Genomic DNA, 25,893 nt, shown 5'->3' on the forward strand with positions numbered 1-25,893 from the left:
GGTTAGTTTCTTTCATTTATATTATGAATGTAGGAAAATAGAGAAATGGCAAGTAATTTTAGAGGTTATTAAAGAGCGACTCCAACTAGAAGGTTGGGAACCAGCAAAGAGGTTGCTGTTGGGATTGTGGAGCGACATCTGTTCAGGGAAAAATAAGAAAATTCTAGTAAGGAAGCTTTTGATGGTAATGAAGGTGATGGTGGCCAGAAAATGGATGTCTAGAGATAGCCCCACCCTCAGGGAGTTTTTGTTAGAAGTTAGAAGGATGATTAATTTTGAGTTTTGTTTAATGGTAGAGAGAGGGAAGAGAGATAATTTTTGTAAGCTCTGGGAGCCGTGGTTGCATAGAATGGACCAACAAGAGAGGATGGCATTGGTTGTTGGTTTAAGAGAATGAGGGGGCTGAGGAGTCCACTCTCTTCCTTATTTTTTTTTTTACCCCTGGTGAGAAGGGAGGAAGGGGGGGAGTAGTATTAAGACCATGTCTGGGCACCTCTGATAATTAATATACGGAAGGTGAAGCAGGACAGATGTTACTTGTAACCGCCTATAAGAAACCGCCTATAAGAAATGATGGTGATGGGGCATAGGTGTCGTGGTTGGGGTGGGGGGTTTGTGGGGGTCCGGACCTGTGTCACATGACTCGGGGCCCTATGTCGTGAGGCTTGGGCGCCAGTCTTGGTTGTAGGAAGAGGAGGAGTGTTACTATGCTGTGCGTTTTGCTTTGTTTGTTGTTTTTGTTTTGTGATTATTTTATTTTCTTAGTACGGTGGATGTTAAGTTAAGTTAAGTTAAGTTGGTGGATGAGTTAATGTGAGACAACAAGCTGGAGCGGGCGAGATGGAGCAATGAAGGGTTTCTTTGTTGGTGTCCAGACAGCCTGCCCCAGAGCAACATCACAAGTCTATATAATATATGTGGGCGGTGGTGTTGGAGTGTTTGGAAAAGGCTCCACTGGGGGCTCAGTACCGTGGAGGGCTGAGCTCCCAGACGGGGTTAAAAGGTATGCATTATGAATTAAGTATGTATAAGGTCGGACATGAGAAAAATATATATATTTTTTTAATGTTCATTTGATGATGGTGATTGCACTCCTTCTCGATCCGGCGGAGGCAGGAGCCTGCGGGTGAGTGGGACACCCGGGTGTGTGAGGGCAGCAGGTTCTGTTCTCCTGCGGTTCCCTGCTCGGTGGGGAGGCCGGCTGGGACATGAAGGTTTAAGGTACAACTAGTAGAGGGTAAGGGCTAAAAGAGATGCAATGAATGGATGGCGTCCATGGATACGCATCCTCCGGGAGGAGAAACAATGTGTTAACTCTCTTTTGAATCGTCTTGAGATGGATTGCCTAAGAAGATATTTGACTTAAGATGTAGAAAAATGGTGGTTGTATCCAGACATGCATCGATTGGTTTTTTATGTTTGTATGGTTAATTCCTTAATAGAAGTTTAAAAAAAAAAAATTGGGGGTTTAGCCTTGAATTTTCATTTTTACAAGGGGTTAAAAGAGAAAAAAAAAAAACACAAAATGTGTAAAACAATTTCCCCTGAGTTTGTAAATACCCCACATGTGGACATTAAGCGCCATGTGGGCACAGGGCAAGCCTCCGAAGGGAAGGAGCGCCATTTGGATTTTGGAGGCTGAATTTGGCCAGAATGGATGATGAACGCCATGTCGCATTTACAGAGCCGTCATACTGCCAAGACAGTGAAAAACGCCCAAAAGTGACCCCATTCTGGAAACTGCACCCCTCAGGGAATCTAACAAGAGGTGCAGTGAGGATATGGACCCCTTGATGATGGGCACATTTGTGCCGTGAAAGTTAAAAAATAAAAAATTTTCCCTTTCACGACCCATTGTTCCACATTTGTGCCCGTCACCAGTGGGGTCCATTTGCTCACTGCACCCCTTGTTAGATTCCATGAGGGGTGTATTTTCCAGCATGGGGTTACTTATGGGGGTTTCTACTGTTTTGGCAGCGCAAGGGCTTTGTAAATGTGACATGGCCCTTGAAATCCATTCCAGTGAAATTTCTCCTTCCCTTTTGAGGCTTGTCCTCCACCCGCCTGGCACTTTATGTCCACATGTTTGGTATTTCCATACTCGGGAGAAACTGCACTACACGTTTGTTTGTTTTTTTTCTTCTATCCCCTTGTAAAAATGAAAAAATTGAAGGCTAGAACAACTTTTTAGTGTAAAAAATTACATTTTTCCTTTTTCACGCCACATTGTTCTGAAAATCTGTGAAGCACCTGTGGGGTCCAAATGCTCACCGCACCCCTTGTTACATTCCTTGAGGGGTGTAGTTTTCTAAATGGTGTCCCTTTAGGGGTGTTTTTTAGGTTTTGGCACCCCAGAGCCTCTGCCAACCTGAAGTGGTACAGTGAAAAATGACCAAATTGAAAGGCAGTGAAATTCACTAGGCGCTCCTTTGTATCTGAGGCTTGTGGTTGCATCAAACAATGCAATAGGGCCACATATGGGGTATTTCTATAAACTGTAGAAACGGGGTAATAAATATTGGGGTGCATTTCTCTGGTAATATGTTTACAATTCTGAAATATATTGCATTACAATAAAATCTCTGCACAGAAAATTTTAATTTTCAAATTTCTTACACACTTAGCTTTTATTTCTGGGACTCCCCTAAAGGGTTAAAACACTTTCTGGATGTGCTTTTGCAGAGTTTGGGGGGTGCAGTTCCTGAAATAGGGTGCTTTGTGGGGCTTTCTAACATACAGTCCCCTCAAATACACTTTAAACCTGAACAAGATTTAGAAATTTTATTGAAAATTTGGAAAATTGCTGCTAATGTTTTAAGTTTTCTATTGTCTAAAAAAAATTAAAGATCGTTTAATAAATGCCGCCAACATAAAGTAGACATGTTGCTAATGCTATTTAATATATAATTTATGTGATATAACCATTTTCTGTATAAGCAGAAAAGTTTCAAAGTTGGAAAAATGCATTTTTTCACAATTTTTCATGTTATTTGGGGTTTTTTTTCCATAAAGATTTGTTATAAGTATCAACTCCATTTTATCAGAAATTTAAAGTACAATATGTCACGAGAAAACATTCTCAGAATCAGCCGGATAGGTAAAAGCATCCCGAAGTTATTAATGAATAAAGTGACACAGGTCATATTCATAAAATTTGCCTCTGTCCTTAAGGCCATTTCAGGCTCTGTCCTTAAGGGGTTAAATTCTATTTAAATTTTAATGTCATTTATTTATTTATTTTTTAATTAAAAGCACTTAAAAAATTAAACGTATCAGGGTTCGCCAGGGCTACCGCACTTGCCATGTCTTAGATACTATTTAAAGGATTTCAAGTGTGAACATTCAAATTCCAAGGTGTCTTAGAAAGAGTGTATTGTTATTATTACCCCTGTAACTCTCAGGATTTTTGGAGGGCTCACCTCACTCAAGGGCCTCAATTTAAATTTTTAAATGGTTTCCATGAGACCCACACCCCTTTATGTGTAGGACGTGTCTGACCACATCACACACACATACACACAATGACAGCTAGCGATGGGTGCTGTTTGATGTAGAGGAAAGAAGGTTCTGGTGTATTTTCACTTTACATAGAGGTTTAATTAATTTTTTATGGAGCTGCAAGAAAGAGACGAGTAGAGCACTCCACTCTTTCTGGCGGCTCCGTAGAGAGTAAATAGTGTCGCAGGTCTATTCAAAACAAAAGAATTGGGGGCAGATGTGGAGATAGCCTGGGGTCGAGTAAGTTTTAATCAGAAAACCCTTAAAATTGTCTTAATTGCAGTATTCAGTATGTCTTCAAATTTAATGTCTTATAACTAGAGATGAGCAAAGCAGCTAAAAAACTGGTTTCACGAGGTATTTGGGTCGGATTTGATCATTTTTGAGAATTTTATATAAATGAATCTCATTAAAAGAGCTTCAGCGAGTCAGCTATTAGCGAGTAGCAGTGTCAGCTATTAGCGAGTAGCAGTGTCAGCTATTAGCGAGTAGCAGTGTCAGCTATTAGCGAGTAGCAGTGTCAGCTATTAGCGAGTAGCAGTGTCAGCTATTAGCGAGTAGCAGTGTCAGCTATTAGCGAGTAGCGAGTAGCAGATACACTTCAACAGATGTAGCTTTGACAGTGTCAAAAATTGGAAATTGACAATTTAACCCCTTCAAGACAGAGCTCATTGAGGCCCGGATGTCCAGATCAAATTAATGCAATGTTGCTCCCCACCTACTAAGAGCCATAGCACTTTTATTTTTTACCTAAAGGGCTGTTTGAGGTGTCATTTTTTGCGCCATAATCTCTAGTTATTATTGATGTCATATTGGTGTAACAGAAAAATTTTGATCGCTTTTTATAAAAAAAAATTTTTTTTTTCATTTACGCCGTTCACCGTGCGGAAACAATAATGTTATATTTTAATAGATGGGACAATTCCGCACGCTACGATATACAATATGTTTATTTATTTTTTTTATATATATTTTTAGTTTTATAATGGGCAATAAGGTATTTTAAACTTTTATGGGGGGGGGGGGGTGTTATAAGGGTTTTGTAATACTTTAAAAAACTTTTTTATTACATTTTTTTTTTTTTACAATTTTATTATACAGCCAAACATGTAATCACTAGATTGCATATACTGATCTATGATATGCCATAGCATAGCATAGATCAGTGTTATTAGCGATCTATGCATAGAGCCTGCCTGAGAGCAGATCACTCAGGTCCCGACCACTCAGTGACAGGAGCTTGTCCTGTCACTGAGCAACTTAAATGCCGCAATTGCTATAGATCACAGCGTTTAAGGGGTTAATGATAAGCATCTGCGAGATTGGCTGCAACGCGGGAACACTCTCACTGCAGGGTATGTGCAGTAGTAACGTATATATAGAGATTACTGACGTGAAGGGGTTAAAAAAATGTCAATCAGCCAGTCAATAATTCAATTACTGCCATGGACAGCAGTGGACCTTGGTGGATCAGAGGTGTAATATCAATTTTCTCCCAGAACAGCAGTGGATATTGGTGGATCAGCTGATCTATTCTATTTTTTTTTTCTCATTTATAAAACTTACATCATTCACTCCGGTCATCCATCCCACATTTAGGCTATGTTCACACTACGTAAAACTACGGCCGTAGTTCTCACTGGAGAACTACGGCCTTAGTTTTGCGGGGTGGAACATAACCTTACTTTCAATGGGATCCCGGCCGGAGTGTACACACATCGTATACGCTCCGGCCGGGATCTATGCGGCGCCGCAAATAACTGACAGGTCAGTTTTCTGCGGCCGGAATTCAGTGAATTCCGGACGCAGAAAGACCTGTCAGTTCACACAGTAAAGCGAGCGGCTCCGGACGCTTGCTTCACTGTGGGCTATAGGAAGCGCTGATGCGCCCGCATCAGAGCTCCGCGGCCGAAAGATCATCCGGCCGGTACTTAAGTACCAGCCGAGATGATCCGGCCAGAGACCAGCCGTTCTGTGACCTGGCCGGGGTCACGGAACGGCCGGTCACTTACGTAGTGTGAACATAGCCTTATTATGTAGGTCCATACCACCTTACTGGTCACTTTCTTTTCCCAGGTGTATTCTTAGGCATCTCAAGACACATCAAGCCTCATTCAGTATCAACAAGCCTCCTTTCTTTCTCATTAAAGGTTTCAATGTTCCTTCTATTTTAAGATCACCCAGTCTCCTTCCATGTAGTTGGAGCCATCTTTATAACGCCACTATAACTTATCTCGTTCTGTACATCATAGAAGGTCAATCCGCCTTGCTTTTCCATGTTTGCAAATCAAATACAAACACATTTTTTTTCCCCAAAAGATGTTGTGGTTACAGTGTCAAAAATTAGAATATGAAAAATTTAATTGTCAAGTAGCCTGTCATTCAATTTCCTCCATGGACAGCAATGGACCCCAATGGATCAGCAGCATAAATTTGATTTTCTCCCAGGACAGCAGTGGATATTGGTGCATCAGCGACATAAAATCAGAAATCTTTCTAATAAAACATTCCACACGTCCCAATCCCACTTCAAGTACCCTTTCACCTCCCCATGACAGTGTGCACCTGCATAGTGGGAATAGTGTTCTTTTTTTTTTTTACCTATCCAAACTTGTAACATGCCAATGTTTTCTTTCTAAAGACTGGAGCCCATTTAAGCCAAACCAATAAACCAAGTCACCACAGAACACAATGTGCTGATCTATTCTACTTTATTGATTGAGAGACATGGAGGGAGGGGAAATCCTGGAGAGAGAATATGATGGGTCAGGAGAGAAGAGGGAACAAATCATCAGAGGGGAAATCCATCCTGAGGACTCGGCCTGTCCTGGTCAGGAAGCCATTGTACGGCCTGGAAGATAAAAAGAAGATTTAATTACTTCCTGTAAAAAAATACAATGTTTTCTATGTGGTCACATAGTGGGTGTGGTTTAGGGGTGTATTCACACTGTGGATGTGATTTTAGGGGTGTGGTTAATCCCTAGATGACCCTTGCTGTACAAGTGCGGTATGGACGCCTGGGACTTAGGGCTCCATGTGGTACCTGTACACTGTGCTTTTACTATGGAACAATAAAGCGAGCGCAGGAGCTGTGCTCGCTCCATATCGCATAAGTATCAGCTATCAAGAGCCCAATCCTCACAGTCAATGACTAATGAAGCATTTAAGTGTCAGTGACAGGAGCGTCTCGGCGTGACTGTGTCATTACAATCCTAAAAAGATTTAAACATCTAAATAATGATACATAATGCTGGTGGGTCATCACATATCTTTGCTTACCCGTACATGGTTCTGTGTTTCATGGAAACATATGAATAAGTCCTTATTCTGACAACTGAGTGACCGCTACAGCCTACAAGATGACTACAGCTTAATTTATCCTATGGACGGCAGCTGTACAGTATTCTGATAGGTAACTGCATTCAGTAGTGACACAAATAGTCTTAATGTGTCCAAAGCTGTAAAAATATTTACCAAAATTCCCAAACCTCTGCACAACTTTGCAAGATAAATAATGACTTGGAACTGGAGGTCAGTGAATCTACAGTAATTTTGACCAAATCCAAATGAATGTGCTCAGAAAAGACGGAGACCTCAGACATGTCATCCTGGACTTGTGGTGTCCCACCACAGGTGTTTTTTCCCTCTCCTGTGCACCTATCAAAAAGCCTTTTCTTTCAGGTTGAAAGTGGTGATGAGGTATTCTGCAGTTTTGCCACTAAATGCCAGTGTTCTATATGTCTGTGTATTGCCTAGCTGAAATCAGTATTAAGTTAATGTTTTCGATGTACCATGTGTTTATTATTGACCAATAGAAGCTGCTCTTTGCTTCTCAGCCTTTCATTTCTCCTGCACACATGCATCCCCACCACTCAATGGTAGGCATACAGAAGCCCCTGTAGGAGGAGTTACATGATGGAGGAAGTGCAGTTGAGTTCTAGACAGATTCTCACTATTCCTGCTTTTGTTAAGCCAGGACCTGGCTGATGCCAGGACCCTTGTTAGGGACAACGAGTTCAGTTCATTGCAGTCAAGTGTAGACACAGTAGTGTATAGATGCCGCAAGAGACAACCAGTTATTTCACTACTACTACTACTACTACTACTACTACTACTGTGGAGGAAATCTAGAACCTCAGCAGATTTCATTCACTACAAATTCTCTCTCAAATCTTATTACTCTGCCCTTCACCTCGCCAAACAGGCTTACTTCACCTCTCTCATCTCTTCACTTTCAAACAATCCAAAACGCCTTTTCAACACCTTTAACTGTATTCTGAAGCCCAAAGTTCAGACACCCATCACTGACCTCTGCGCTGAAGACCTGGCCTCCTTCTTTAAAACCAAAATTGACACTCTCTGCTCCGATATCACCTCCCAGCCCCAAAGTCCCATAGCTCCTACTACTTCTCCCATAGATACCCTTCCCTCTCCCCCTTTGCTCTCAGCCTTTGGCCCAATGACAGAGGAAGAAGTTGCCAAGCTCCTCTCCTCCTCTTGTCCCACTACCTGCCCTACTGACCCTATTCCCTCACACCTCCTCCAGTCCCTCTCTCCCGCTGTCACTACTCACCTCACTAAAATATTTAACCTCTTCCTCTCTTCTGGTATCTTTCCCTCCTCATTCAAACACTCTATTATAACTCCACTGCTGAAAAAACCTTCTCTAGACCCATCTTGTGCAGCCAACTATCGGCCTGTTTCTAATCTCCCCTTCATCTCTAAACTCCTGGAACGTCTTGTTTATTCTCGCCTAACCTGCTATCTCTCCGATAACTCTCTTCTTGACCCTCTACAGTCTGGTTTCCGACCCCTTCACTCCACTGAAACTGCTCTTACCAAGGTGTCAAACGACCTCCTGAAGGCCACTGTGGACCACCAGCTTCTCCTCTCCATGCTTAGCTCTCTTGGCCTCAAGGACTCTGTTCTCTCTTGGTTCTCTTCCTACCTCTCTGACCGCTCCTTCAGTGTATCCTTCTCTGGCTCTACTTCCGATGCCCTACCTCTTAATGTCGGAGTTCCCCAGGGGTCAGTCCTGGGTCCCCTCCTCTTCTCCCTCTATACAGCCCCCATCGGACAGACCATCAGCAGGTTTGGTTTCCAATACCACCTTTATGCTGATGACACCCAGCTTTACACCTCCTCCCGTGACATCTCCCCTGCCTTCCTGCAAAATACCAGTGACTGTCTATCTGCTCTCTCTAACACTATGACCTCTCTGTTTCTCAAACTTAATCTCTCCAAACTGAACTTCTGGTATTTCCTCCCTCTAACAAACCTAAACCTGACATCTCACTCTCAGTCTTTGGTACTAGCATAACTCCTGTACATCAGGCTCGATGTCTGGGGGTTATGCTAGACTCTGACCTATCCTTCACTCCCTACATCCAAGCTCTTACACGCTCCTGTCATCTTTATCTCAAAAACATCTCCAGAATCCGCCCATTTCTCACCACTGACACTGCTCAGACTCTGACTGTCGCCCTGATCCATTCCCGTCTTGACTACTATAACTCCCTATTAATCGGTCTTCCCTTCTCTAAGCTCTCCCCTCTCCAGTCTATCCTGAACGCAGCAGCCAGACTCATCTTCCTCTCCAGCCGCTATACCGACGTTTCCCCTCTGTGCCAGTCACTGCACTGGTTTCCCATTAAATCCAGAATCCACTTTAAACTCCTCGCCCTCACCCATAAAGCTCTCAACAACTCTGCCCCTCCTTACATCTCCTCCCTCATCTCCACCTATCATCCTTCCGTGCTCTGCGCTCTGCAAATGATCTAACCTTAACATCTTCCATAATCAGAACATCTCATTCCCGCCTCCAAGACTTCTCTCGTGCTGCACCAATTCTCTGGAATTCTCCCTACCCAAACACATCAGACTCATACACAATACTCACAGTTTCAAGCGTGCCCTGAAGACTCATCTCTTCAGGCTCGCCTATAACATTCCCTAAACTGTTTCCCCCTTCTGTTGTTTCCCTTGCTCTATATCTCTGACGGTTCCTGCACTTTATATGTTTACTTGAATCAGATATTGGCGCTGTTACTGTCTTATCCTGTATTTCTAACTATGTACAATGGCTGGACCATGGACAAATAAAGCACTTATGCCTGGTGTGAACAAAAATTATAGTCTGTAAGCTCCAACGAGCAGGTCTCGTTTATACTTTGTATTTTTGTTTTATTTATGTTCTTATTTATTACACTTAGCTACACCAAGATAACCACGACTCGGGCTTGTATTACCCTAACAGGACGGGTAGCTAGCAACTGTAGGGCAGAAGGTGGTCAGACCAACGTCTAAACACAAATGCAAGTAATCTGACTACAAAGTATATCTTCAGGTTCTGGTTTCGGAGTACACAACTACATTTGGTTGGCGCTCCTCTGACTCACTCCTCTCCTCTACGCTTTAAGCACCCCTACAACCACCTCTCCTCTACTCTACTCTCAAGCACCTCCTCAAGCACAACAAGGTCAAGCACAAAAGTGTTAAGATTTATCTATTGTGTAAAAGTGTATTGTTATATTGAAGAACCTGACAGTAAAGCGGTTCTATTTTTCTACTACTGGGACTATGTCCTCTTCTATACACATCGGCACCTATTCACACAGCATCATAAACCCTGGGTTATTTTTCCCCTTTCTGTGGGTGGTGGTACAGACAGTCCGGGTGGGTCAGTTGCCACTCAGGACTGCCATGACAAGAGCCCAAGGGACCCGCAACAACCCAGCAGGTCACTGACCATCTTGGGGACACAAACCAGCCATCTACAAAACAGGTACCAACGTCACACCTGTGTGCTGTACCAGCACTGGCGTCACAACATCTAACATCCCTAGCCGTACACCACCGTATTGGCATCACGGTTAGCTCAACTACTGGCAGAGTACCACAGACTCTTCCGGACAACTGGAGAAATTTAAAAGCCAAACAAATTTGTCCAGACTAAACTAATCAATGGGTGATCTGTTGGATACATATTTAACTGCTGTTACTGCAGATTATTTCACCTCTGTTTATGTGGCCCTTCCATGTCCAATAATTCAGATGAATGAGGATGAGTTGCAATATCTGTCCCAGAATAGAAGAACAAATCTCATCCCTTCAAGGATTGCATCAAATCCTGTTATTTCATTATAAAGCTATGTGCACACTGCGTATCGGTCCGTTCCGTGACCCGGCCGGGTCATGGAACGGCCGGTCTCTGCCCTGATCATCTCAGCTGGTACTTAAGTACCGGCAAGATGATCTGTCCGGCCGCAGAGCTATGATGCTATGATCAGCGCGTGCCCGCATCAGAGCTTCTCCCTGCACACAATGAAGCTAGCGGCCGGAGCCGCTGGCTTCATTGTGTGAACTGACAGGGATTCCTACGGCCGCAATTCACTGAATTGCGGCCGCAGAAAACTCCCATAGCTTAATAGGCCATGTTCACAGGCACATAAAGTACGGCTGCTGTTGCCGATGGCAACAACGGCCGTACTTTTACGCAGTGTGAAACGAATGAAACGAGTGTGAAACTAATATCTCCCGATACTCGTGTGCTTGTTTCGAGTAACAAACCCCATTGAAGTCAAGGTCGTGTGAAAACCTGTCAACCTCAGAAATTGATGGAAACACAACGGAAATGGACAGGAAACAGCAGGGGCAGCATGTATGCATGCCTCTGAGGCTGCCTAATGGCACCATTATGCCTAATTCTGTGCAACAGCCTGGTTAAAACAGAGGTAGGTATAAGGACCACCCAAAAACTCAGCCTGACTCAGCATTGCAGTGAGAACACAGGGAACCATTAAAACAGAGGTAGCTTATCATGAACCAGCCAAAAACTCAGCCTGACACAGCATGGCTGTGAGGACAGAGTGAACAAAGTAGAAGTGGTAGCCAGTCAGCCTTCCAAAAATTATACCAGACCTAGCATGGCAGTGAGCACACAGAGGACCATTAAAAGTGAGTGAGGAAGCAAGTGAGCCTCTCCAAAATTAGGCCAGACACTGCATGGCAATGAGCACACAGAGAACCATTAAAAGTGAGTGAGGAAGCAAGTGAGCCCATCCAAAAATTGGAGTGAGTCCAGGGGTTCGGATATTTAGTGTACACAAACCCGGGTGCTGACAGCTAACTGGCTAGGCCAGCTGTCAGTCACCATCAAGGGTACACCTGATGCTTCTCTTCCGGGGGATGGTCAGGCCTCGGCCTCGGCTAGACAAAAAAATAAATGAAATAAAACAGCTGGCTACTTGGCAAGGGCGCGATCGGCGGGCCCCCGGAAACCAGTCCCGCTCCTCTGCAGACGTAGTGTGATGTCAGAGCATGGCAGTGAGGACACAGAGAACAATACAGTCTGCTTAAGAGGCCCCGGAATTTGAACGAATACACTTTCATTCCTTTAAAGAGTCTCTAAGAGACGGCAAGTGTGGCAGCCTGTGTATTAAAAAGACCTGGTCATTCCTGCCTTCAAAAAGGCTACTACAACATCCAAGGAAGGAAAGAAGCTACTGATGAAAGGCCTGGTCAATCCTGCCTTCAAAACGGCTAAAAGATCCAAGGAAGGTAGAAGGTGCTGTTCACCAGTTTGAGCACCGTTTGTTGGCGCTTACCCACGGTAGTGCTGCAGTAGCCAACAAGGAGGCAAGAGCAGGCACACCAGTAGTCAACATGGATGCCAGTTACGGCCCAGCAACAAGGAGGCAAGGGCAGACACACCAGTAGTCAACATGGATGCCAGTTAAGGGCCAGCAGTAGCCAACAAGGAGGCAAGGACAGGCGCACCAGTAGTCAACATGGATGCCAGTTAAGGCCCAGCAGTAGCCAACTAGGAAGCAAGGGCAGGCACACCAGTAGTCAACATGGATGAGTGTTAAGGCCCAGCAGTAGCCAACAAGGAGGCAAGGGCAGGCACACCAGTAGTCAACATGGATGCCAGTTCAGGCCTAGCAGTAGCCAACATGAAGGCAAGGGCAGGCACACCAGTAGTCAACATGGATGCCAGTTAAGGCCCAGCAACAAGGAGGCAAGGGCAGGCATACCAGTAGTCAACATGGATGCCAGTTAAGGCCCAGCAATAGCCAACAAGTTGCCTTCTACCCCGAGCACCCTTTTGATTTTTAATTTGACTGTAGCAGTTGTGTTAACATTCTAGTGAAGTTCTATGCAGGTGTACTGCAAATCCCAACAATACAATGTAGTACCCACTAGTTTTGGGGGGGCTGTGGGATACAATCTGGTAGTGGCTGGACCTGTATACACTCTGTGATACCCCCTTACAATGAGCAGTGAAGTTCTGTGCAGGATGTACTACAAATCCCAGCAATACAGTGTAGTACACACTAGTTTGGGGGGGGGGGGGGGGGCTGTACGGTACAATCTGGTAGTGGCTGGACCTATACACACACTCTGTGATACCACCTTACAATGAGCAGTTAAGTTCTATGCAGGATGTACTACAAATCCCAGCAATACAGTGTAATACCCACTAGTTTTTTAGGGGGGCTGTATGATAAAATCTGGTAGTGGCTGGAACTATACACACTCTGTGATATCGCCTTACAATGAGCAGAGAAGTTCTAAGCAGGAGTACTACAAATCCCCACAGTACAGTGTAGTACTCACTAGTTTTGTGGGGGCTGTACGGTACAATCTGGTAGTGGCTGGACCTAGACACACAGTCTGTGATACCCCCTTATCAGGGGCGTAGCTAGGATTCATGGGGCCCCATAGCAAAAAAACTGTATGGGGCCCCATGAATCCTGTACGCTCCCCTACCCCCACCCCACTGCCAAACAGACAATGACGCACATACTGTATATACACACAGAGGCACCATTAACATATATACAGATACGCCACTTACATACACACATACAGTATATACGCTGTAATGTGATTACACTAGTGCTGATGTATACACCATGAGTAGACTGTATACAGGGAAATCATCTCAGTGTAATAAGAAATACTCAACCAGAAATAAAAGAAAATGCAGCAGATATTAGTCTTTTATTAGAGCCCAGCATTAATAGAAGCTGCTGCAGAACATCTTTGGAAGCAAACCTGTCAATCACTTGAGACACAACTGACACACACAAACACACACACATATACACCAGTGCTACAGACATTGCTGACATACACACACATATAGCCACAGATACATACACACATACCTCCCAACCGTCCCGGATTTCGCGGGACAGTCCCGTTTTCGGTGTGCTGTCCCGCGGTCCCGGAACGGCCCCCTGTGTCCCGCATTATGTGTGGCCCCAGCGAAAAAAAAACAATAAATCAGTAACTCACCTGTCCGCCGGTCCCAGCAGCTCCTCTCCCGGCAGAGCGCGCACTCCCATCATCCTCCAGGGCGGGTAGCGGGGTATACAGACACTGACTGTGCCGGAAGTGACCTGCAGCCTCCATCAAGAATCACTTCCGGCACAGTCAGTGACTCTGTACCCCGCTGCCCGCCCCGGAGGATGACGGGAGCTGCTGGGACCGGCGGACAGGTGAGTTACTGGTTTATTGTTTTTTTCCGCTGGGGCCACACTAATGGGAGGATTGGCTACTATGTGGGCACTATATGGGGGATTGGCTACTATGTGGGGCACTATATGGAGGGATTGGATACTATGTGGGGCACTATATGGAGGGATTGGCTACTATGTGGGGCACTATATGGGGATTGGCTACTATGTGGGCACTATATGGAGGGATTGGCTACTATGTGGGGCACTATATGGGGGATTGGCTACTATGTGGGGCACTATATGGGGGATTGGCTACTATGTGGGGCACTATATGGGGATTGGCTACTATGTGGGCACTATATGGGGGATTGACTACTATGTGGGGCACTATATGGGGGCATTGTCTACTATGTGGGGTACTATATACATATATACACAGATACATATATACACTCACTGACAGAAATACACAGCACTTACAGCTCCCAGGCTTCCCCCCTCCTCCTCCTGTAGTCCGGGCTGATCTTCACATAGAAGTATTCAGGACCATGAGGTCCTTCATCCCTCTCCTGTGCTGTGCAGGACCTGGCAGGTCCTGCTCCTCTGTTCAGCCCGCTCACCCGGCACTACAGTGAGGGGGCTGAACAGTGCAGTGGCGGGTCCCTCTTCCTCTCTGGACCCCTGGGGGTACAGTGGTCGGATGTCAGTGTCAGTACATACCATGAAGGCAGCGCAGGCTTCCTCGGGCTCCCTTCCTGCAGGGGCCCCATAGCAGTTGCCTTCCCTGCCTTCATGGTAGCTACACCACTGCCCGTTACAATGAGCAATGAAGTTCTATGTAGGTGTACTACAAATCCCCGCAATACAGTGTAGTACCCACTTGTTTTTGGGGCTGTACGATAAAATCTGGTAGCGGCTGGAACTATACACACACTCTGTGATGCCCCCTTACAATGAGCAGTGAAGTTCTATGCAGGTGTACTACAAATCCCAGCAATACAGTGTAGTACCTACTAGTTTTGGGGGGGCTGTACGGTACAATCTGGTAGTGGCTGGACCTATACAGACACTCTGACAACCCCGTCCAATGAGCAGTGAAGTTCTATGCAGGTGTACTACAAATCCCAGCAATCCAATGTAGTACAGCAGGACCACCAGCCCCAAAATAAAAAAAGAGTACACTGAGCACTTCTTAGGGGTGTGTATGCAACACCTAATGTCCCCTTTCTGCCAGCAGCCGATCACCACAGTGTGCTGGTGAAATCGTGGTAGCTGCACTGCAAGTCCCAGCCAGCAGTCTGTAGTAATAGTATTAAAAAAAGCTTTTAAGCCCTGAAAAGGACTGTTTGTTTGTATTGCTAGTATATACCCTGCCTACTGGAACGCTATATCCTACACTGACGCTCTCCCTGACCAGCAGCAGCTCTGTCCCTGATCTCTCACAGCACACATCAGAAGCGAGCACTGCCGGCACCGAGTTTTATATGGCAGGGTCATCTGATCTGGCCAACCAATCGCTGCTATCGACATGTATGGGTCCCACGTGATTGAAGGATGTACCAAAGAGTCTCCTGCATGTTTATTGGCTGAGAAATAGCGGCCAAACTTACAGGAAACGGATGATAAGATTTTCACGAGCTGCTCGTCCGAGTAACGAGTACCATCGAGTACCTTAATGCTTGAACGAGTACCAAGCTCGGACGAGCATGCTCGCTCATCACTAGTTATAACCCAGGTCCCCACTTTTGCTTGTTCTTATATTGAAGGGGTTATACAGGGAAAAGGAAAATCTGCTCTGTAAAAAAAGGGGGTAGGTACACAGCACAAGCAGAAAAAAGCCGAGACCAGCAGATCTGGGCAGTGCCTGAACAACCCAAATAATATTGGACAGTTTTTAAGTACCACATTCTAATATATTTTATAGGAATCATCATATTTTACCTGGACAGAAATAGAGATCCAAGGATTTAGCCAGTGACACCACTAGAAACTAGACCAGTAGCGGTATCCACAACTTTCTTAACTGTGCCTCCAAGACCATCCGTGCCTTGTGAAACTTTTCCACCGACACCTGTATCAGCTCCTTTAAGTTGCCCAGCAGCATCTAAACCTTGGCTGCCGAGATTTCCCCCGCCTGTAGCATCAATGGGAATTTCATCTACGTTACCACCGGCTCCACCCTGTATATATGGAAACAAGACATTAGATATCATCATCATCACTTATGTCCCTTTTTATTTCAAAGAACTTTTTTTACCCATAAAATATAAAATTTCTATCCTGGAAAAGCCGGGAAACATCTCATAAAAACCATAAATATACACAATGAAGGTGATCCACTTTGGTGCTGTGGTCAGTACTGACTGTGGCATCTAAGGGGATCAATCTCAGGATCAATGTTATCTGTGATCCTGGCAGATGCATTGGGGGCAGGGCTGGGTATATCACTGTAATAGCACCACATCTGTCTATGGGTCATGTCAGGTATTGCAGCAAATATAAAGTAAGTGGGGTCGCACTACAATACATCACAAAACCTGTAGGCAGAGGTGGAGGTTTGTGGAACAAAGCAGCCATGTTTTTTCATATCATATAATTGGGCAATTTAGAAAAAGTGTCACTATGTGAGAGGGATGGCAAAAGTTTTGATTGATGCTGAGAGCCCAATAATAAGGAGAACGAGTGGTGAGAAGAACAGATTAGTGCATTTAATTCTGTAGCTCTCCAATATCTATTCTGTAGCTCCATTAAAAGTCCATGGAGCCGCAGAATGGATATGACTGACAGCAGAGAAGTGAGGCCTCTCCCGGCTCATTCTCCTAGGCGGCTGTATGTCCTGATAGTCATGTACAGATGAAACTATGATCACACTAGTCAGGAGTACAACCCTAAGAGAGATGGAGACTGAAATGCGTAGACTGATCATGATGTCTGACATGATATCCGGGGGCTCTAATGTTTATCTGTCTGTTATGTTATCAGGGATATACTACAAGTGCCGGATCATTCCCTTATTGTCCTAAGTTCTCCCACTAGAACAGACACCAAGAGGACAAGCCGCCATTACTGATGAGATGACCGGAATCTCAAAGTTGACTTCTAGGTGCTTAGTGTTACATTGCTACATTGTTACATTGTCATTGCTAATGGTAAAACACGTGTTCTTAGCCCCATAAAAGTGACGTATATGTACAGTGTAGATATACAGATGGTGTCACTTGTCGATGTCGACTAATCCCCGAGCAGTAACTGCAAAACAAGAAATAAAGTCATTAAAGAGAACCAATTATGAGCAAAAATAAAAAAAATGTTTTTGCTAATTTTATGTCAATTGTGATTTTATTAATATTTGTAAATATAATTAATTATTTTTATTGCTTTGTTTTGTCACTGTAATCTTTTTCATTTCCTGTCTCGAGCCGGCTCTTTTCAAAAGAGCCGGCTCGAGACAGGAAACTCCCGGCATGCCGAGCGGCGTGCCATGAGCCTTTGCCCACTGCTCTGTGAATACACAGCGTGAGATCGCAGTGTATGTCTGTCCTGACTCACTCTGTTAGTGTAACCATGCGGTGGAACGCAAGTAATGTAATCAAGATGGCGGTGCCGGCCTTACTGCCGCGAACAACTGATCAGGTAAAGTATAAGATACAGACTGCAAAGGCAGTCTGTACCTTCATATATGGACAAAATGAAGATACAGACTGCCTTTGCAGTCTGTATCTTATACTTTACCCAATCCTCTTTTGCGGTGCAGCAAGGCCGGCGCCGCCATCTTGATTACGTCACTTGCGTTCCACCGCTGTGGAACGCAAGTGACGTAATCAAGATGGCGGCGCCCGGCCTTGCTGCACCGAAAACCAGGAATTGGGTAAAGTATAAGATACAGACTGCAAAGGCAGCCTGTATCTTTATAGATAGACTTAGGGAGAGATGTACTTTGATAATAGGGAAAGTGATTTTTAGGTGATAGGTTCTCTTTAAGTTGTGATATCATAGTAATAATACTGATCTCTATCATCACATCATATATGTCTCTAATACGGCTTCTTCTTTAAGTTAGTCATTCATCTTTCCCATAATGGAACATGTAACTAGATAGCTAGGCTGTCCTGGAGCCTGAGAAGGCCGGGTGTCAGACATTGGACTAGAAGACGCTCCCAATAATAATGTAGACACTTACCAAAGAGGCAGGCGAAGACCACCAGGAGGGTAATGGTGACTGACTTCATGATGAAGATGATTGGATATAAGATTCTGCTTATAAGACTAGCTGATCTGTGTATACCTATCACCAGGCAATGCCGGATAATATATAGTACCAGGCTACAGCCGGAGGGGGGTGACTTCATCTGTTCTTGTTTGACATTTGGCAAAGAATAAAAGACACCAGGTTCTTCATCATTCAAGTTTATTGGAATCTATTGGCTTATTTCAATCTCTTAGGACAATATTCCCCTTATGGTGTTTACTCTTTAGATGATCTCAATCTTAATTCCTGCTACAGATTACTATCTATATTAATTATCTGAACTGGAGGTGCAGAAGAGTTCTCCTCTTTGGCTTCTATCCTTAGGACTCACTTGGAGACATTTTAATCCATATTTCTCTCGTCTACAGATGTCATGCTAACAGATTATAGTTTTATCTTATTGTTTCGAATTCTACTTTGTAAATGACGCAATTTTTCCAGCAGATTTTAGCTGACGCATCATTTCATTTATAATTAACTATATTATAGGTCTGATGATTCTAAAGTTTACATACAATCAATTAACTATGCCTTCAAATTACTTGGAAATTTTCAGAAAATTATGCCATGGCTTTCGGAGCTTCCCGTAGGCTTCTAGACATCATGCATAATGTAATGGGATAGCATAAACAACTGCTTAAAACAACTTTATTTTTTGGGATTATAACACACTAATATTATTGTTCCCAATAACCAAAGAATACAAAACTACAGTATATACACAATCTATATAGAGAATCCGCACTCTGACAGAAAAGTGGGAATCCAATTAGTTTATGATAAAGTTTCTCAGATACTGGCCTACTGGTATGGTTATCATTACACCTGGACACAAAAACTGCATATAATGGTTACTAGAAAACCTCACCACCACCACCACCCAAAGCGTTTTTTGCCACCTTTAGGGTATGTTCACACTAAGTAAATGTGGTGGAATGCCGTCTGTTTCAGTATCAAACAGCGTCTCTATGGGAGACTCTATGGGACTCACGTGCCTCCACTCTCCTCCGTGGATCACCTGCGATTGAATGCCTGGGAAATAGACAATTGATGGGACGAGGCGGATGATGGTGCAGGCAAAGGGGAAGCTGAAGGCGAAGGAGCAGAGAAAGGCAAGGGGGCAAATGCTGAGGCAGATGCGAAGGTGTCCTGGCTGTTGGATTGGACTGAAGTGCCAGCACACAAAACAGGGGGAGAGGCAGTGGCAGCACCGACTGGAGCAGGTTGATGTCTGTTCGCTCTCTCTCACAGTCCAGTCTTTGTCTTTCAGGTTCCACCAAATGCCATTGGTGGTCAGGTTGCCCTTTTCCAAGTCTCTACTCAGCTTCCAATGGCACAGTGCGCAAACAGTGCTTAATTCATTGTCCTTGCAGATATTAAGATATCTCCACACCAAGGAGGAACGAGCCCTCGATGGGGGAGCTTTGTGCGAGGGGCTGCTACGAGGAAGAACCGCGGGGTTGCTGGCTCTGGCCTGCTTTCTCTGTATGAACTGTCCTATGCCTCTGCCCACCCCACTGCCCCACAATGGACCTGAGAAGAGCTCCTGGGAGTGGGCAAGGGTGGGATCACTTGGTTGGTAAAATTGGCCAGGTTGGGAGGAAGAAGGGTCAGAGTGAGGTTGCAGCTGTCCTGTCCTGGCTATTGACAAGCATGGACTGTGTGGATGACTAGGTGGTGGACAGAAACCCCCAAAAAGTCTGCCACAAAATAATACGTTTGCAATTCAAATATTAAATATCAACCAAAGAAAAAATTGCAGAACTAATACGTGAATAAAACATATTTCTTTATTCAGATCAATAATAAATTACATAATTATCTCCATGAGATACACAGAAGTACAAAACTTGAGCCCAAGGGACCCAAGTTTGGTAGAGGGAAGGTCGAGTGAAAACCTGTCAACCTCAGAAGATTATGGAAACACAATGGAAATGCACAGGAAACAGCAGGGGCAGCATGTATGGATGCCTATTAACAGCCTGGTTTAAATAGAGGTAGGCATATGAACCACCCAAAAACTCAGCCTGACACAGCATGACAGTGATAACACAGGGCACCATTAAAACAGAGGTAGCATATGATGAACCACCGAAAAACTTTGCCTGACACAGCATAGTGGTGAGGACACAGAGAACCATTAAAACAGAGGTAGCATATGAACCACCCAAACACTTTGCCTGACACAGCATGGCGGTGAGAACACATGGAACCATACAAACACCGGTAGCATATGGACCACCCAACAACTTAGCCTGACAACACTGACAGAGAGCAAAATGGACAATACAATCATCCAATTAAAATAGCCGGATTATGGCTAGATTTAGCCTCACATCCTCATGTAGACAAGGATGCTAAATTAAATGTGACTTTGAATTTGACTGTAGACGTTGGGGTAACATTCCCTGCATAATGTGACTCCCTACTCCTCCCCCACTACTGTTTGACTTTGAATTTGACTATAGCAGTTGGGGTAACATTCCCTGCATCATGTGACTCCCCACTTCTCCCCCCACTGTTGTTTTGACTTTGAATTTGACTGTAGCAGTTGGGGTGGCTGTCTCAGCACAATAATCAACATAACTGCAGAACCGATGTGGCTCTGACATCCTGGTTTTAATTCCTTGAGGATCTGGCAATTGTCTAATGCAAAGGGATCATCACTTGAGGTCCTGTCGTACTAAATTATGTGCTGCCCATTAACTAGAATTGTCATTTGTTTCTTTAGTTTGAGCAGGGTCTGATTTTTTTTTTTTCCTTTTTCCTCTTTTGTTTTGTTATCATTTTATGCCAGCAGACAGACACAGGTCTGTATATAGACACACACAGGTCTGTATACAGACACACACTTAAGAACAGAATACTGACAAAGTTTCCCAATCGGTTTCCAAATTGTGCAAAAAAAAAAAGAGTGAGAGATACAAACAGAGAATTAGACAGCAAAGTTTGCATTGTCCATTGTAGCACTATTTGGTAATAAAAGAAACACATGGTTGTGCATTTTTGAAGATCCTTCTCATATTTCATTTGGAAAGATGGGCAAGGTCAGCTTCCTTCATTTTATTTCCCCTGTTTTTGAAAGGCAATTTTCTGCCATGTTCTGCGCCTTCACAGCCAGAGGAGTTTATATCCTCTTACAGTGCAAGGATCTACAGGCCCCTGTTGCAGGGAATGGGCAGACAAAACCAATAATCCACTCTTATTAAGGAGAATGATATTGCGGCAACCTTTGGACAATTTCCAGACTTGTGTATCACTGAGCTTCATCTTTCCAGAATGAGCAAAACACTGTCCAGTCTTTGTTACGATTTTGTAATAACTTTGTAATAAATGTGCTCAGACTCAGGGAAGGGTCCAGAAAAGAGTTCCTGGGAGCATGGTGGTGGTGGTGGTGGATCTGTATCCCTTCTTTCCCTGGAGGGGCCAGGCTGTGGGGAAGGAGGCTGAGCTATTGGAGCAAGGGTTCCATTCCCTTGGGTAGCGTGGGTGGACTGCGTGGAAGACTGGGTGGTGGATAAGTTACTGGACACATTATCCCCTTTCCACGTGATCACCTGTTCACACTGCTGCGGTTTCAATAGTGGTGTACCCTGAGACCCCGTACCGTGAGACCCCGTAAGTTGAAGCTAGGAATTTGAATGTCTGCGGTGTGCCACTGCTCCCTCCTCAACAGGTGCTGCTGTGTCACCCTGCCCAGAATCACAGCCTCTGCCCACTGCATCGCTTGGAACCCCACGCCCACGTCCTCGAGCCTTACCGTGGGGTTCACTATTTTATGGACACTGCACAGTCAAGACTGAGATAGCTGCACTACAGATCACAGCAAGCCAAGAAAATATATTACTCAGACTACTTTTGGAGGTAGTCGTATAGAGTCTGCGTGTAAGTGGTGCTATATGGTGTATCGCAGCACTTACACAGGGCCATTAGCAGTGAGCTTGGATATGCCCACAGTAAGAAAAACATAAATAATAAAATTTACTGGTGGTCAAGTCCCACTAGTTTTTGGGGGGCTGCGGGATACAATCTGGTGGTGGCTGCACCTATACACTCTGTGACACCCCCTTCACACTGTGCAAGCAGTAGTGAACTTAAATATGGCTTGAGTAAGAAAGACAGAAATCTGGAAATATACTAGTGGCCCCACTAGTTTTTGGGGGGCTGTGAGATACAATCTGGTGGTGGCTGCACCAATACACTCTGTGATACCCCCTTACAATGAGCAGGGAAGTTCTATGCAGGTGTACTACAAATCACAGCAATACAATGTAGTACAGCAGCACCACCAGCCACAAAATCTGAGCACTTCTTAGGGGTCTGTATGCAACACCTAATGTCCCCTTTTTATATGGCAGGATCATCTGATTTGGCCAATCAATCGCTGCTAACGACATATATGGGTCCCACGTCATCGCAGGATGTACCAAAGAGTCTCCTGCATGTTTATTGGCTGAGAAATAGCGCCCAAACTTACAGGAAACAGATGATGCGATTTTCTCGAGTATTGCAAAATGCTCGTCCGAGTAAAGAGTACCATTGAGTACCCTAATGCTTGAAAGAGTACCAAGCTTGGACGAGCATGCTCACTCATCACTATTCATCAACACTTAACCCGGAATAAGGATCTTTTGTGACAGGTGTACATGAAAAAGAACACCCCTGGTGGGACACCACACAAACATGGGCATAGGCACATACAGTATATTTATAAGGCTTAACATATGGCGGCAGACGTTACATAACAGAGAACGTTTTTTTTTTTTTAAATGTGCTCAGAGCGCAATAAAGTGTACTGCAACAACTTTTAGCTAATAGTAGCAAATACTGGGGTATACAATATACATTAGAAAGCTTAGCGTATGGCGACAGCTGATACATAGAGTCTTTTATTTTTCTATCACACCAAGCCTGGCGTACACTGTATATATATATATATATTTTTTTTTTAAACCTGGTACAGAGCCGAATAAAACACTGTGATCGTTGTTATCACAGCAGAATTAGGCCAAGCCTGGCGTACACTGTATACATCGGAAATTTTACGTATGCCATCCGGCGATACATGAGAGGTGTTTTTTTTTTTTTGTTTTGTTTTTTTAAATAAAATACTAGCAAAAGACAGTACATGGGCACTCACCAGTGTGTAGATAACTTCTTTATTTCTTGCTTAAAAAAACATTGTTGCGGGTATGGGTACAATCAGGAGACGCCAACACCTCTCACTGATGGCAGCTGTTTCACATGTCCTAGCACGCTTCCGACCGTTGCTATCACACCAGAACTAGGCCAAGCCTGGAACGCAATGGATATATCTGAAATTTTACTTTCTGCATGCCAGTCGATACGCTTTCCCCCCCTTGTAACAGGCGCGGATCGCAATATACTGTCCTGCAACAATTCAACTGTAGGACAAGATAGACAGACACAGGTCCATGCACGGGGATTCTAAGCTGCCTGCCTGTCTGTCTAACTGGCTGATATCCTGCTAGCCTATGCACTGTATATGCAGATGTATATGCTATGCTGTGCTCTGTAGTAGCCCTATGAAGGGCTTTTGGGGTATTCCCTGCCTACAATCTGATAAGATGCTCACTGTCCCTACTGAAATCTCTCTAGCCCTCACTACTTGCAACACTTAGACTATAGGATCAAATAGATTAACTGCAGCCAATTCTTCACAGTGAGCATATGCCTGTCTGTCTGTGAATGAGCTGCAGATACAGTGGTAGCCGGCCTATTCACAGGGAATCACCAGACATATGCTGTGCGGTGTCTTGTAGTAACCCTAGGGTATGTTCACATACCCTTACAGTGAGAGGTGACACCAATAGATAGAGGAGACAATAGAGGAAGTTGACAGCATAGCTATGGTTCTCTGCTACTGGTTGTTCTCTTTGTCTTTACACACCCAGGTAAAACTAGTTCATTCAGGTGTCACACCAAGTGATTTTAGCTGCATTCTCTGCTGCAGCCACTAGGTGTCTCACTCCCCCTGTGCGCAGCTGCAGTCTACGTATAGGTTAGGCCTATATTCTTATGTGTTATTTCATACGCTCTATACACTTTTTCTCGCACTTTTCTCACGCTTCCTGCTAGGTGTGCAGTTGTTAGTCAGATTCTCAGTAAGAGTCAAGAGACAAGCAGGATTTCAAGCGGAATCTATGACAGGAGCTCTGTGCAGAATTTCGACACTTTTACTTAGGGTGAACAGATCCTTACAAAGCCTTACAATATCTATGATATTGCTCTCATAATGGAATTCTGTGTACAGTTTTGGGCACCGGTATATAAGAAGGACACGGCTGAACTGGAGCGGGAGCAGAGGAGGGCAACAAAGGTCATTAAGGGAATGGGTGGGTTACAGTACCAGGACAGGTTATCAAACTTGGGGTTATTTACACTACAAAAAAGACGTCTTAGGGGCGATCTGATCACAATGTACAAATATATGAATGGACAGTACAGAGATCTTTGTAGTGGTCTTTTTACTCCTAGGTCTGTAACCATGACAAGGGGGCGTCCTCTACGTCTAGAGGAAAGAAGGTTTCACCATCAGCATCAATGCGGGTTCTTTACTGTACGCAGTGTCTGACTTGGGTACCTGTCGCCCACCAGTGGAAATGATCCTTGGGGCCCACCAAAATAGACCAGTGAGACACGACAGGCTGACCCCGTCCTTTCCTGGAATAATCTGTGTCTGTGACAAATCCCTTGTAAACAACATTTTCAGTCTAACTAAAACTCTCAGAATACCCTCTATTTATAAAGCTCTCAGGGTATGCTGGGAGTTGTAGTTTCTGAGGGCACAACCTTTTAAGAAATTACTGTGTGCAGAGTCCCCTGGTGGCTGCAATCTGTAGGTAACAACCATCAGCCCTGAAGGTCCAGCAATACATCTGTCTACACTGTACTACAACTCCCAGCATATCCTGAGGGCTGCAGGCTGTCAACTTGGCCCTCCCCTTCCTCAACCAAGCGCATGCTATTGGTATATATATGGTATTACCAATAATACCAGTATACAAGGGGGAAATATTACCGCCACACCACAACCACTACCATTACCACCACATTGTTACTGACTAAATCCTGCATACTAAATCCAATAAAACACAGTACCAGATTAAAAGCAACAAATAACACCACTACTTACTGACTAACACCACCACATACTGACTAACACCACCACATACTGACTAACACCACCACATACTGACTAACACCACCACTGCTCCTAAAAAATCCACAGTACACAGATCACTATCACCTCATCCAGTCATATAGAGGTACCCAGCTCTACACAGGTTCTGTACACCATATACATTACAGTGCAGATACATCAAGGGACTCACAGGAGACGTCTTCTCTGATCAGAGTTATTCCCTTTTCATCTTCTTCTCCATCTGCCCTGGGCCGTTATGAGAACTTCTTCGAGCCACGAATCCACAGAATCTGCCAGGCAGACATATTAGTCTCCTCACTCTGTCACCATCCTCATTTCTATAATAACTGCACATTTGTATTGGCCCCTTATAGATGGTCCCCCTGTATTATCCCCATTATATATGGCTCCCACTGTATTAACTCCTTATAGATGGCTCCCACTGTATTCCCCCCTTATAGATGGCAATTCCCCTCTTATAGATGGCTCCCCCTGTATTCCCCCCTTATAGATGG

At 44.4% G+C, this 25,893-nt stretch overlaps 1 long non-coding RNA gene across 1 annotated transcript in view; it reads right to left on the minus strand.

The window, feature by feature from the left end:
• Positions 1–6,197: 6,197 nt before the first annotated feature.
• LOC138772926 (uncharacterized) overlaps positions 6,198–25,893 on the minus strand; it is a 39,774-nt gene continuing 20,078 nt past the window's right edge. The window contains exons 2-3 of the long non-coding RNA XR_011359852.1: positions 15,906–16,144; positions 6,198–6,349 (exon numbers count right to left, since the gene is read on the minus strand). This is a non-coding gene — a long non-coding RNA (uncharacterized lncRNA). The remainder of the gene's footprint in view (positions 6,350–15,905; positions 16,145–25,893) is intronic.

This window comes from Dendropsophus ebraccatus, chromosome 14 (genome assembly GCF_027789765.1).
Source record: "Dendropsophus ebraccatus isolate aDenEbr1 chromosome 14, aDenEbr1.pat, whole genome shotgun sequence".
Classification (NCBI taxonomy): Eukaryota; Metazoa; Chordata; class Amphibia; order Anura; family Hylidae; genus Dendropsophus; species Dendropsophus ebraccatus.